The sequence below is a fragment of the Podarcis filfolensis genome, assembly GCF_964270895.1.
Source record: "Podarcis filfolensis genome assembly, chromosome: 17".
Taxonomy (NCBI): Eukaryota; Metazoa; Chordata; class Lepidosauria; order Squamata; family Lacertidae; genus Podarcis; species Podarcis filfolensis.
The window spans coordinates 14,638,928-14,654,358 of NC_139621.1; the positions used below are offsets into that span (position 1 = coordinate 14,638,928).

General features: G+C 46.2%; 1 long non-coding RNA gene across 1 annotated transcript in view; it reads left to right on the top strand.

Annotated features, from left to right (window-relative positions):
• The window catches only part of LOC310753144, a 356,996-nt gene that overhangs the window by 49,959 nt on the left and 291,606 nt on the right, over window positions 1–15,431 (top strand). The window lies entirely within an intron of this gene.

The window sequence follows — 15,431 nt, forward strand, 5'->3', positions numbered from 1 at the left end:
CTCACGGGGCTCCCCTCTTTAGACAGCAATGTGTTTTGCTTCATAACTTGAAAATGTGGTGAGCCAAACCTGCTGCATTTCACAGAATCCTAGAATTGTAGGTTTGGGACCCCAAAGGATCATCCATTCCAACCCCCTGCAATGCAGGACTATGAAGCTGTTCCAAATGGGGATCAAACCTGCAACCTTGGCGTTATCAGCACCAAGCTCTAAGCAACTGATGACGATGATGATATTTATGCCCTGCCCATCTGGCTGGGTTTCCCCAGCCACTCTGGGTGACTCCCAATAGAATATTAAAAACACAATAAAACATGAAACATTAAAAACTTTCCTAAACAGGGCTGCCTCCAGATGCATTCTAAAAGTCAGATATTTCCTTGACATCTGATGCGGGAGCGTTCCACAGGGCAGGTGCCACCACCGAGAAGGCCCTCTCCTCGTTCCCTACAACTTCACTTCTCACAGTGAGGGAACCGCCAGAAGGCCCTCGGAGGAGGACCCCAGGGTCTGTGCTATTCAGGCGATGTATGGGGGTCCTGGCAGCACCACTGGTTTTATAAGGTGGGGAGGGGGAGCAGGGTACTAGCTCAATGTTATTAGTGGCCTTATGGCAAGTGTCAGTTAGTGGTCTGAGGAACTTGCTTCCCTGGCTACATTTTGTATGGACACAGAGATCCAGTGGTGGAGAGTTCCCTGCTGATGCCCAGGGCATGCCATGAGGGTGGGGCATGCTGCGGAGCGACCCCCACCCACTGGACCAGACTGACTGCCCGACCACGCAGTGGGGGGCCCGGCTGGCCGCCACCCTGCTTTGAGGGGCTCAAGCATGGCGCTCTGCAAGCTCAGAGCTGCCTTGCGAGACTCGCAAAAACCAGCAAGGGGCTGTCTGTTGCATCCTCCTCAAGCTGGTTCCTTCGGCTAGAGGGAGGTGTGAGGAGGACGCAAAAGCTCACAACACCCCCCCGGTCCCCCCTCCCTGCCTGGAGAGCTCAATTCCTGGTTTGCATGGTTTCCGGTGTGATTGCCTGGAGGCAGTTGGAGGATGGATGGCAGCTAATGGATTGAGGTTGAATCCATCCAAGACAGAAGTACTGTTCTTGGGGGACAGGGGGTGGGCAGGTGTGGAGGTGTGAATGGACCAGGTGCGCACCCTGGGAGTCATTTTGGACTCACAGCTGTCCATGGAGGCGCAGGTCAATTCTGTGTCCAGGGCAGCTGTCTACCAGCTCCATCTGGTATGCAGGATGAAACCCTTCTTTCCCGCGGACTGTCTCGCCAGAGTGGTGCATGCTCTGGTTATCTCCTGCTTGGACTACTGCAATGCGCTCTACGTGGGGCTGCCTTTGAAAGTGACCCGGAAACTACAACTAATCCAGAATGCGGCAGCTAGACTGGCGACTGGGGGCGGCCGCCGGGACCACATAACACCAGTCTTGAAAAACCTACATTGGCTCCCAGTACGCTTCCGAGCACAATTCAAAGTGTTGGTGCTGATCTTTAAAGCCCTAAACAGCCTCAGCCCAGTAGACCTGAAGGAGTGTCTCCACCCCCATCATTCTGCCTGGACACTAAGGTCCAGCACTGAGGGCTTTCTGGCAGTTCCCTCACTGCAAGAAGTGAGGTTACAGAGAACCAGGCAGAGGGCCTTCTCGATGGTGGCACCTGCCCTGTGGAATGCCCTCCCATCAGATGTCAAGGCAATAAACAACTATGTTACGTTTAAAAAACAACTAAAGGCAGCCCTGTTTAGGGAAGTTTTTAATGTCTGACGCTGTATTGTTTTTAATATTCAGATGGAAGCCACCCAGAGTGGCTGGGGAAATAATAATAATTATTATTATTATTACTATTATTACTATTATATCTAACGGAGCCCAGCGACGGAAGCTGGCTGCTGTATTGAGGCAGCACCGGGTATTGAAATTTTGCACCCCTTAAGAATTTTGCGCCCGGGGCAACCGCCCCTGTGGGCCACCGCCATGCTATGTCGCTGGAGAGTCTGCTACCACACTTCATAGGCTGTTCCTTTATCCTGGTTGCCCTTTGCCATCGCCATCCCTGGAGAAGCTAGGAGAGAAAGTAAATGTCGTGGTCAAAGCAGCCTTTCTCAAACTTGGGTTCCCAGATGTTGCTGGACTGAAATTCCCAACATCCACAGTCAGCGGTTAGGGATGATGGGAGTGGTAGTCATTTTGGAACCCAAGGCTGGGTTAGGGAAGTTTTTAATGACTGATGTTTTAATGTATTTTAAAGTTTTTGTTGAAAGCCGCCCAGAGTGGCTGGGGAAACCCAGTCAGATGGGTGGGGTATAAATAAATCATCATCATCATCATCATCTCACTAGGACTTGGGAGACCAGCATTCCAGTCCCCACTGAGCCATGAAGTTCAGTGACCTTGGGCCAGTCAAGTTAGGCTGAGAGGCACAACCTCACAGGGTTGTTGGTAAGAATTAAATGAGGAGGGGGAGAACCATGTACACCACCTTAAGCTCCTTAGATAAGAGGATAAAAATGCAGTAAGTACCGCGGTGCCAAGAAACTTAACAACTTGTGCTGTGGGACTTGAGACCCTTTCTTGAAGCTGGCAGCCTCCTATGAACCACCCCTTAGGAAAGAGGACACATGCTAGTTTCTATTTGTGCAGATGCAAACTGAGCAGCAGTTACTGCAATTTATATAAGAAAGGCAGCCGATCTTGCCACAGGGGGGGCAGACGGTGAGCAGTCATGTCTGCTGATCTGTTGATGGGCCAATCCGAGGCCCTTTGCCCTCCCTTGGTGGGATCCTTTATCTTTCCATCGGACTTAGACCAGACAACCCAAGTCGCCATAAAGTAGGACGCATGATCCCCTCTTCCACTGCCAGCTCCTCCCAGGAAATGGTACGAGTGGGAACTGGGCTAGAGTTCACACCGCAGAGACGTCCTTGGTGCTCTTGTTTGAAAGGGGACGTAGGTAAATGGGCCATATTTCGTTATCTGCTGCTGGTCTGGAGCCTGATTCTGCGTTCCTTCTATTTCATCAGCCATGGCTATTCTAGGACTTGCGTGTCGAGGTCCCCAAGCCACCCCCCTAAATAAATCACAATTCACACAGAATTTTTGTTTAAGGTTTTTGGCATAATTTTGGCCACAACTTTACAGTGGTACCTTTCGTTACGTACTTAATTCGTTCTGGAGGTCCGTTCTTAACCTGAAACTGTTCTTAACCAGGCACACCGCTTTAGTTAATGAGGCCTCCCGCTGCTGCCGCACCGCCAACGCAAAATTTCTGTTCTCCTCCTGAAACAAAGTTCTTAACCCGAGATACTATTTCTGAGTTAGCGGAGTCTGTAATCTGAAGCATATGTAACCTGAGGTACCACTGTATTAAAATACATAATGTGAGTGGTTGCTTAGGCATTGGTTACGACTATCTGTCTTTGCCCAGGGACAGAACTGACTTCCGGATTCCAGCGAAAGCCAGTAAGGGAAAACAATATTGGGGAGAAATGAAGCCGGGCACCAGACCCTCACCTCTCCCCAAATGCTCCCTGGGGCTCTTGCGTGGCCCTAGCCCCCTTGACAGGGATTCGGACAAGAGCATGGCGAGCCCCTGGATTCCTTTAACGGAATTCCCTTGCAGCAGCAGCATTGGAGGGGCAGGCACAGCCAATCCTTACCCCTCCGCCAACCAATTTTTGAAACCAATGCCTAACCGCAACCTTACAAGTTGCGACGATTTGCTACGCAGTAGGCAAAAACCAAATGGCACCAGCCAATCTGCCAAATGGAGAAAATTCCTACCAGGCCCCTGCCCCATAAGCAGATGACCCCATGACAGGCATAGCAAGGTCAAACGCAACAAACACCCTAAAATAAGGGAGGGTGGATGGGTGATCCGATGCACGCAGCGAAAAGAGGAAGTGCAACGCTGCGCGCAGGGCATATATTCAACCCAGGCTGTCACCTGGGCAACATCTAACTCTCCCCAGCAACCTGAAGAGTCCAATCACAATTTGGGCCAACCAAACCAACTTGCCTAGCAACAGGGGGTGTCTGGTTAACCCCACCGCAACCCATGCTCTCCATGAAGGAGAACACGCTTTGTCGACCTTTCTTTAGGGAGGACGGCGCTGCCAGCGGGACGGAAGAAGGTGGGCAGCGGCTGGAGGGCGGCTCCTCCAGTGGGAAGGCTGGACGCAATGCCTCCTGGCTCAGCTGGACGCTTCATGCCGCGGTGGCCACAGCAGACGGAGGCTCCAGGCGCAGTGCTGCTTTGGCGCAGGCGGCATGGCAGAGGCGGGCGAGGGTGGCGAGCTGATGCCGGGAGGGGCTAAGTCCAGCCTCCGCCTCTTCCCTGGCGCCCTCCAGAACTTGGCGCCCTGGCGCCCTGCGCCACTAGCCTCTATGGGTTCCTGGTTCTGAGCTATGAGCCACCTTCTGAACTCTGAGCTATGAGGCACCTTCCATCTCAGTTCTCTCTCCCGCCCCGCCAGATATATTGCATCCTTGCATCAGCAAGCTCTTAATTGTTTTCTTAAGGAAGAGTTTGCAGATTAGTTTATGGCGATATGTGCAATGTTTGCTTCTTCTGCAGACGACCTGTCCCAGTCACAAAAGACAGCATTGTTCATATATTGACCAGATTTCACAAAGTCCTCCTAGCCATTGATATTGACTATCTTTTGGTTATAAAAGGCAAGAAAGGTCAAGGATTATGTGCGTGTTATCAGAAGGCTTACATTCTTACTCTCTGTTTGAGCTCGCCATTGGTAAAATTCCCAAGGGAAAGGAGGAGTTGAAATCCACACCCAGCATATCTCCTTGTCTTCCATACTGGTTCCGAAGTGTGAGGAAACCTTAGGATTTTGGCTACGGGTGAATAAGAACAAAGGATGGTCTACAAAGGGTAAAATCTAGCGACTGATTCAATAACCAGGCTAAGTAATGTTTGCCTGATGTGCTCTGTTGTTGCAAAGAAGGGCAGGTTGGTTTTGTTGGACTGAACTAGTGGTTTCGTGATCTTCCATTATTTTTATTTATTTGTAGTACCGTTGACAAGTCATATGTAGCTTAAAGTTAAAGGGGAAAGGGACCCCTGACCATTAGGTCCAGTCGTGGCCGACTCTGGGGTTCCGGCATATAGCTTCCGGGTCATGTGGCCAGCATGACTAAGCTGCTTCTGGCGAACCAGAGCAGTGCACGGAAACACCGTTTACCTTCCCGCTGGAGCAGTACCTATTTATCTACTTGCACTTTGACGTGTTTTCGAACTGCTTAGGTTGGCAGGAGCAGGGACCGAGCAACGGGAGCTCACCCCGTTGCGGGGATTCGAACCACCAACCTTCTGATCGGCAAGCCCTAGGCTCTGTGGTTTAGACCACAGCGCCACCTGCATCCCTCATATGTAGCTTAGAAATGAATAAATTTTGTATTTCATTCATTTATTGGGATTTTATTCCCCCTTTCTCCAAGGAGCTCAGATGAAGCAAATGTTCTACCCATCCCCACTGAACTCTCACACCAACCTTGTGAGGTAAGCAAGACTTGGGGGGGGGGGGAGTCAGCGTCATCCCTGAGCAACTTTGAATTAGAAGCTTCCTGCACTGGGTCCTGTATTCGAAACACACCAGATTTCAGGGGTGCGTGCAGGCCTGTAGCTGGACAATTTGAGGGAAACAAAGCCGCCATCTGGAAAAAGAATGCTCCTTCGAAGGGGACCTTGCCACCCTGAAAAACTGGTGCCATTAGCGCACAGGAACCACCATCTCCTGCAAAACTTAACCTGCGGAAAGCCATTCTGTCAAGCCCCTTAGTGACATTCCTAACCAAACCAGCATATTTGGGGAAGGCAGGAAGAAGAGAGGAGAAAAGGAAGAGTATATGTGTTTATACAAAAGAAAAGAGGGGAAACGGCCACAGAAGAGAATGAGCAGCATAATGTGACACACAACTTCCTTATCTTACCTCCACAGTTTCTTTTCTCTTTTTAAAATAAATTTTATTAAAGCAGGGTTTCTCAAACTTGGGTCTCCAGCTGTTTTTGGACTACAGTTTCCATCATCCCTGACCACTTGTCCTGCTAGCTAGGGATGATGGGAGTTGTAACCCCAAAACAGCTGGAGAGCCAAGTTTGGGAAACCCTTAAAGGTAAAGGTAAAGGGACCCCTGACCATTAGGTCCAGTCGAGGCCAACTCTGGGGTTGCGGCGCTCATCTCGCTTTATTGGCCGAGGGAGCCGGCGTACAGCTTCCGGGTCATGTGGCCAGCATGACTAAGCCGCTTCTGGCCAACCAGAGCAGCGCACGAAAACACCGTTTACCTTCCCGCCGGAGTGATACCTATTTATCTACTTGCACTTGGACATGCTTTTGAACTGCTAGGTTGGCAGGAGCAGGGACTGAGCAACGGGAGCTCACCCCATCATGGGGATTTGAACCGCCGACCTTCTGATCAGCAAGTCCTAGGCTCTGTGGTTTAACCCACAGCACCACCCACGTCCCTTGGGAAACCCTTACTGGAGTTTAAAGAAAAATACAGAACTTAATATCAAATATGTTTTCCCTCCAAACTGAAGCATTAATCTAAATATTAAAGGAAAAAAAGAGGAGAAAAAGAGTAAGAATGAAAGAAGAAAAAGCATAGAAAGAAGAGAAGAAAATAACAATAAACAAATAGAAAAAAGGTATTTCCACTTCTCTATCTGCCAATTATTTATAAAATAACGGTTCAAAATATTTGCCGTCTGCACTCCAGAACATTTCTAGCTGTGAATAATATCCAGCTTCCTCCTTCTGTAGGGTGATATTTTCCCCAATCCCTCTCCCAGGCCTCTATGTTAGTTTTATTACTCAGAAAGTCCATTATACCTCTTCTTTAATTCATATTCTCTAATGTTCTGGCTCAGTATTTTCGCAGCTCTTTGCAAAGTCTTTCTCTCACGTTTGGGAAAACCCTTTTTTTTTCACGGTACCAGAAGAATAAACGTTTAAAGAAGATTGGAAAGCATTTCTTGAATATATGGGAAATAATTGTGTACAGCTGAAAATGCTGGCAGCATTAAGATAAATTCAACAGTGTAAATAAGTTTTGATGGATGCAAAAAAGGAATACTGAATGGTTTAGTTTTTTGTAAAATATGCAGGGATTTATGATATATAAAATGAACCGTGGAAAGAGAAGAAGGGAAATCATTGATATCTTAAGGATGTAAAATGAGTATTTTAAATTGTGAAACAGAAAATTTAATAAAATTTATATAGAAGAAGAAGAAGAAGAAGAAGAAGAAGAAGAAGAAGAAGAAGAAGAATGAGCTGCAATTCTCCAGACATTAATTTCTTCACATGCTTTGGCTCAGCTGCAGGGAACATGCGCTTGCTTCTGTACGAACCCGCTCTGAAAAGCACAGTATTGGGTAACACACCAATAATAATAATAATAATAATAATAATAATAATAATTAATAATAATAATATATTTATACCCCGCCTACCTAGCTGGGTTTCCCCAGCTACTCTGGGCGGCTCCCAATAGAATATTAAAAACATGATAAAAGATCAAACATTAAAAACTTCCCTAAACAGGGCTGTCTTCAGATGTCTTCTAAAAGTCAGATAGTTGTTTATTTCCTTGTCATCTGATGGGAGGGCATTCCACAGGCAGGTGCCACCACCGAGAAGGCCCTGTCTGGTTCCCTGTAACCTCACTTCTCACAGTGAGGGAACTGCCAGAAGGTCCTCGGAGCTGGACCTCAGTGTCCGGGCGGAACGATGGGGGTAGAGACGCTCCTTCAGATATACTGGACTGAGGCCGTTTAGGGCTTTCAAGGTCAGCACCAACACTTTGAATTGTGCTTGGAAATGTCCTGGGAGCCAATGAAGGTACCCTGTAATGTTCATATGCTGTTATTTGCACACTGTGCCCAAGTCAGTGTATCCCTGGAGGCACAGGAACGGGGCAGATCAGCTTGCAGACTTGACCCACAGCAGCCGCTCCTGGATTTAGTAAAAGGCTGTATTGACACAGACCCTAAATATAGCAGCTGCCTTCAAGATCCCGCTGCATTGAGGGATCACGTTCCCCATATTCTCTTACACGCACGTGATCTGCTTCTCCTGGACTCTGCTCATTGCAGCAGACAGCAGTCTGTGCAAACAGCTGTGTGAGTCAGCAAGCGCCTGAACTTTGCTCTATATCGGCTAATGAAGCATAATAAATGGACATGTGAGGCTCAAAAAAACCCTGTGGAAGTTGACCAGGCCCATTCGCTTTCTGACACGTAAGGTAGTTGTGCAACAATAGCTCTGGTTCAAAAGACTTAGTTCAAAGTATGTTCAGATATAGATATACTCAACGGGACCCACATCTCGCTGAACTTGGGAGGAGAAAGTGAGAGTGCCTCGCAGGAGAGTGAAAGTATTCTGAACAGAATTAGAAACTGAGATATGAAAGCTAGGATAGGGTTGCCATAGGGACACCCAAAAAATTGTTGACCTTTTTTTTTTTAGGATGACCCCGTAATAGTTGAGCATTTTTTAAGGAAACCACAAAAAATGTTGAGTTCACAAAAAAGCAGAGACCAGAACTCTGTACACCCACAAGAGCAATACCATGGTGACAACTGCCATGAGCTCACCAAATTATGTCGTTGCAGCAAAGGTTGGAATCTGTCTAGATCTTTGTTGCTTTGTTGTTTAGTCGTTTAGTCGTGTCTGACTCTTCGTGACCCCATGGACCAGAGCACGCCAGGCACTCCTGTCTTCCACTGCCTCCCACAGTTTGGTCATACTCATGCTGGTAGCTTCGAGAACACTGTCCAACCATCTCATCCTCTGTCGTCCCCTTCTCCTTGTGCCCTCCATCTTTCCCAACATCAGGGTCTTTTCCAGGGAGTCTTCTCTTCTCATGAGGTGGCCAAAGTATTGGAGCCTCAGCTTCATGATCTGTCCTTCCAGTGAGCACTCAGGACTGATTTCCTTCAGAATGGAGAGGTTTGATCTTCTTGCAGTCCATGGGACTCTCAAGAGTCTCCTCCAGCACCATAATTCAAAAGCATCAATTCTTCGCTTTTGAATCTTTATTGCTAACCAGGTTCAAATCTCCTGCTTAAGCCATTTTTTCCCAGGTAAAGCAAGACAGCATTTCTAGTGTGTTAGAAAGAAATGAGTATTTATTTGAACTGGGGAGCTGAGGTGACTTTTTAACATCAAATCAACCCATACCTGCCCTTTTTAATCTCGATTTATCTTCTGTGTTTGGAACATAAAAGCGTTTTGGAGTTTTTGTTATGATGAGAGCCACACCCATTCAGCTGATTTCAACACGATGACTTGTGAAGGGGAAATCAAGGTTGCATTGGTTTATATGACTGTGGGAGTTTTCTGCTTTCATTTCCCCATTTTAGTGGTTTCCAGGCTTTTTTTGGCTTTTTTTTTTTTTACTTTGAAGAGACCCTTTTCCACATAAATGGGTCTGCCTGGAAAGCGGAGGAGGGGCAATTCTGTATTGCCAAAAGGATGAAATGCATCACACACACAAAAAAGAGGACAACATATTTGCATAAAAAGTGCAGCTGCTAATGTGCACATATAGATATACAACTAGTAGAAATATTATAATTTAAATAGAAATGTAATACATGTCTTACCATAGTGAGAAAGATGGTGATTGAGTGATCTGTGTCTGCTTTCCAGGTACACAACTTCAAGGACCGCTCCCCTCCTTTCTCATAGTTCTATAAACCAGTCGTCTTCTTCTTCCTCAGTGCTGAAAATAGCATTTTTTTTCAGGGTTTACCATCTTGGCTGCCTTGCAAGTTTTTCCCCACCTGGCCCGGGAGGGCAGCACCCGGACTGACTCCAGCTGCAAAAGCTGAGGCTGCCGAAGAGGAAAGAGACCAGTGCCGGATTTACGTATAAGCTAAACAAGCTCTAGCTTAGGGCCCTACTCTCTTGGGGGCTCCAAAAAATTTAAAGGAAAAAAACACATTGATGTACATTTCCAAAATATAAGATAAAAAACAAATAAAATAAAACCTACACCCAGCAACAGTGTTTTGTGTTGTGTAGGCTCCTATGATGTAAGTCAGGCATAGGCAAACTCGGCCCTCCAGGTGTTTTGGGACTACAACTCCCATCATCCCTAGCTAACGGGACCAGTGGTCAGGGATGATGGGGGTTGTGGTCCCAAAACATCTGGAGGGCCAAGTTTGCCTATGCCTGATGTAAGTAATGGGACCCGCCTGCTAGCCTGCTCCCTAAAATCTCACTGGTTTGCTCATTTCTATATACAGTGGTACCTTGGTTCTCAAACTTAATCCATCCCGGAAGCCTGTTCCAAAACCAAAGCGCTCCCAAACCAAGGCGCGCTTTCCCATAGAAATAAAACAAAACCTACATACAGCAACAGTGTTTTGTGTTGTGTAGGCTCCTCTGATGTAAGTCATGGGCACTGCTGGCTAGCCTGCTCCCTCAAATATCACTGGTTTGCTCCTTTCTATATATGTGGGTAAAAGCCTCAGCGCCTAGGACTTGCCGATCGAAAGGTCGGCGGTTCGAATCCCCGCGGCAGGGTGTGCTCCCGTCGCTCGGTCCCAGCGCGTGCCAACCTAGCAGTTCGAAAGCCCCCGGGTGCAGGTAGATAAATAGGTACCACTTTATAGCGGGAAGGTAAACGGCGTTCCGTGTGCTGCGCTGGCTCGCCATGCATTGCTTTGAATGCATGCTTTATATTTGACTTTCTTCAGAACCGTTTTATTCTGGATTGTTGTGTTTGGTGTTTGAACGTGTTGCAAACAGCTTTGAGATTTTTTCATAAAAAGGTAATGTAGTATAGAAATGCTATAATAATAATAATAATAATAATAATAATATGGTTTATGTGGAGTGTTTCTTGGGAGAAAAGCAATGACAAACCTAGACAGCATCTTAAAAAGTAGAGACATCACCCTGTCAACAAAGGTCCGTATAGTAAAACTATGGTTTTCCCAGTAGTGATGTATAGAAGTGAAAGCTGGACCATAAAGAAGGCTGATCGCTGAAGAATTGATGCTTTTGAATTATGGTGCTGGAGGAGACTCTTGAGAGTCCCATGGACTGCAAGAAGAGCAAACCTATCCATTCTTAAGGAAATCAGCCCTGAGTGCTCACTGGAAGGACAGATCCTGAAGCTGAGGCTCCAATACTTTGGCCACCTCATGAGAAGAGAAGACTTCCTGGAAAAGACCCTGATGTTGGGAAAGATGGAGGGCACAAGGAGAAGGGGACAACAGAGGATGAGATGGTTTGATAGTGTTCTCGAAGCTACCAGCATGAGTTTGAACAAACTGCGGGAGGCAGTGGAAGACAGAAGTGCCTGGCGTGCTCTGGTCCATGGGGTCACGAAGAGTCGGACACGACTAAACAACTAAACAACAAAATGTGGAGTGTTGGCCTCAACATTGCCTTACATGGTCTGACACTGCATCTCAGAAAACACCTGTCCTCTGCAGTTAAATATTGCAGGTAAATTAGGCTACAGGGCTTTTTTTCAGCCAGAACTCACCGGAACTCAGTTCCAACATCTCTCAAGTGGGTGCCATTGCCATGATAAGAGAACAAGAGAGGCATTCATGGTGAGTTCCAGCACCTCTTTTTCTAGAAAATTAGCACTGGCTGGGGAAACTGACTTTCTGTGAAGTTTGTTTTCTGTTTATGCCCCTTTCTTTGAGATCCCCGATAAACTTCTGAGCAACCTCAACGTTCCTAGAACAGAGTTTGGAAGACACATCCCCTTTCCATCAAAACATGTCTTGACCTTTTGTGAATATTGCAATCCGCCCTCAATCTTTTCTGGTCAAGTATGTTTAGAACTTATGGAAGAGGGAAACCAAAAGAAGGGCAGGGAATCAACAGCATGAAGAACTACAATGAACAATTTGTATTTCCCAACGTGCGTCAATCGTTCTGGTCAAATAACCTAGCAACCATGTTTAGGCCATACTGAGAAAAGAAAGCGTAGGAAAAATTAAAAGTAAACAGCTTGAAGGACTATAATAAACAAATCTGCAAAGCAACTTTTAGTTTACTTTCGACTAGTGCAATGTCCTATGGGGTACTGGCTGCAGAGCTAAATCTCCCCCTGACTGCAATGAATTCAGTCTCATTTGTCAACCAAATGTTGGTTTCTTTCAGAATGGTTCCTCCTGTTTGTAAGCTGCCTTCTGTTGTTAAACCCATAAACATCTTCAACTCCAAAAGAAATTTTCTCCTTTAATGGCTTTGATGTTTTTTAACCCTAGCAGCAATTAACTATACAGTGTTACCTCAGATTAAGTACTTAATTCATTCCGGAGGTCCGTACTTAACCTGAAACTGTTCTTAACCTGAAGCACCACTTTAGCTAATGGGGCCTCCCGCTGCTGCCGTGCCTCCGGAGCACGATTTCTGTTCTCATCCTGAAGCAAGTACTTAACCCAAGGTAATATTTCTGGGTTAGCAGAGTCTGTAACCTGAAGCGTATGTAACCTGAAGCGTATGTAACCTGAAGCGTATGTAACCTGAGGTACCACTGTAGATCATGTGTGTGTATGAGAGAGAGAGAGAGACAGAGAGAGAAAATGAATTCATAACAGAAGACAGATCAGTGTGTAACATGAACATGCTGCCTTTGCTCAATGTTGAATTTACACCTGGCCCTAATAGTCTGAAAACCTCAGAAGGGAAAGCAAAGGAGACTAATGGCCAATTTCCATTCCCACTGCTTCTCAATACCTCTTGTTTCTAAATCAATACTGACCTTACCAGGAGGAAAGCTGTGCTTCTGCTACACAAACCATGAGGGTAACTGATACATCTTTTCTCCCTTCCGCAGTTAAGTAGTTTAATCTTTATATGAGAACTGGTGGATTGTCTCGTAGTAAGCATAAGGCAACATAAGGCCCATGGACCACATTTCTATGTCAAGGTTTTCCCTGTGTCCCTAGCCAGACCTGCAGCCACACTAAGTAAGTCCAGGAGAGCAGCCTTAGTAGGCTGGATGAAGCCCACACATCTGATCTGATTTTTCTTGCTTTCAAAGTTGATGTTTTCTTCTATATTTGTACAAACTGGGACTCCTGCTCATCATCGAGTATATTTATATATTTAAAAGGGAACTTACTTTAAGTAAAGTTGCATAGGAAGTCAACCTGAAATTAAGGAGCAATGTTTTTGTACCCTTTCAACCGGGAATTTGGGCCAGTTCTGTTTTCTTTCCATTTCTAACGGCAACATGAATACAGAGATGGGTACCGTATAGAAAATAGGCAGACACTTCCTCTTGCAGTTCATGGCCTTTGGCCCCATTTTATTGCATCATCTCTTAGCTGTCGATGACGCACCTGGTGAAGTCCAATGGACTCTGGTTCATGAAAGCTTACGCCATGGTAAATCGGTTAAGTCTTTGTGGCTGCAATCCTAAACACTTTTTATTATGTTCTCTTTGAACATGGGCTTCCCATAGGCACCAGCTTCCCTTCTGCGGGAAGTTGGGCTCGATGGGCCTTTGGTCTGATCCAGCAACTCTCTCCTTACCTTCTTTGCTGGTTGTCCTGCAACAGACCCCCATGGCTCCCTCTCCAGAATTTTTAACAAGCAGGAAGTGGCTTAGCTTATTATCAATGCATCAAAGTTACTTTTCACATATGCGATGGTATAGATAAGGCATCCCCAACCTGTGGCCCTCCAGATGTTTTGGCCTACAACTCCCAAGATCCCTAGCTAACAGGACCAGTGGTCAGGGAGGATGGGAATTGTAGTCCAAAACATCTGGAGGGCCGAAGGTTAGGGGTGCCTGGTGTCGGGATCTCCACTCGGCCAAGCTGATAAAGCTCATTTTCTTCCCCCGAGTCTTCGGAATCGCCTCCCGACGTGTTTAATGACCTGAGCCTTTGATAAGGCTCCAAGGCACATTCTTCAGCAGAGTTTCCAGCACAGGAAAGAGACGAGAGGTTTGGGCCACATTGTAAAGAGTTTTATTTCTAAGCTACACAGTCAGAAAAGACATCCTCTCTCTATGGAAGCAGAGAGCAACTGAACAAAGGAACAAAGGAAGCAGGAAACCACTAACGTCACATCCCGTCTCCCATGAGACTTCCAATAGTATGGAATCCCAGGAATGTAAACAGAGTCCTGTGACTCCAAAGCAGCTGCTCAGTGGCAAAACAGAAACTAACACCTGGTATAGATCACACACAAATATACCACACACACGAAACCGTTCAGACAAGCAAGCGGCGGATTTCGGGCAGTGCGACTGCTTCCCCCACCCTGGGTGCTGAATGGAAGGTGCCGATTGCTGGCCTCGCACAGGACGCTGCAGAAATCTGAAAGACCAAAGTCTGCCCCCAGACATGCCTACACAGAGGCTTAGAAAGTGGACGCAATTCTAATCTGTTCTAGCAGTGCCTTTTTCTGGGGGTATTCAAGGGTACACAGTACCGGCACCTTCACCCCCCCCCATGTTAAAAGTGTGGCACTTACTACAACAACCTGAAGGAGAATCTCCATCGTCCAGCCCGGACACTGAGGTCCACCTCCGAGGGTCTTCTGGAGGTTTCCTCACTGCGAGAAGCGAACTTACAGGGAACCAGGCAGGGGGACTTCTCGGTGGTGGCGCCCGCCTCCCGTCAGATGTCAACGAGATAAACATCTTTCTGACTTTTAGAAGACATTTGAAGGCAGATCTGTTTAGAGAAGCCTTTTAATGTGTAATGTTTCATTCTTATATATGTTCGAAGAAGGCCAGAGGGGCTGGGGCAGCCCAATCAGATTGGTAGGGTACCAGAAATAAAATGATGATGGTGATAATGGTGAGTGCCATGTTCCCTCTGTTTAGGGAGGTTTTTAATGTTTGGTGTTTTATCATGTTTTTAATATTCTGTTGGGAGCCGCCCAGAGTGGCTGGGGAAACCCAGTCAGATGGGAGGGGTATAAATAAATGATTTATTTATTATTATTATTATTATTATTATTATTATTATTATTACTGGAATTTCCCCCACTTTTTTCCTTTTTAAATCACTGTGTCAGTATTTTAACTTTTGTAAGTTTCCCTTCCCTTCCCCTTTTATGAAGATTACCCGCTCTGGGATCCCACAGCTAATTCTGCCCTGGTCTCCTTGCTGGCCCAAATAGGACTAATTTAGCCAGTTAGCCCTGGTGATCATCTAATGTTTATTGGATGGATTTCCCCCCTAAATTGATTTTTGAATTCTGAATTTATTGTTATTCAGGTTTTATACTGTATTTTATGCTGTTTTTTGTTGCATCAATTAAGTGTTTTAAATTTGTTCTTAGCCGCCCTGAGCCCGGTTTTCTGAACCGGGAAGGGCGGGGTATAAATAAAAAAAAATATTTATTTATTCTCGGTTTTGCTTTTTTATCTTTTGCAAGCCACTTTGAGCTTTCTTCTTTTTTTAAAAAAACCACA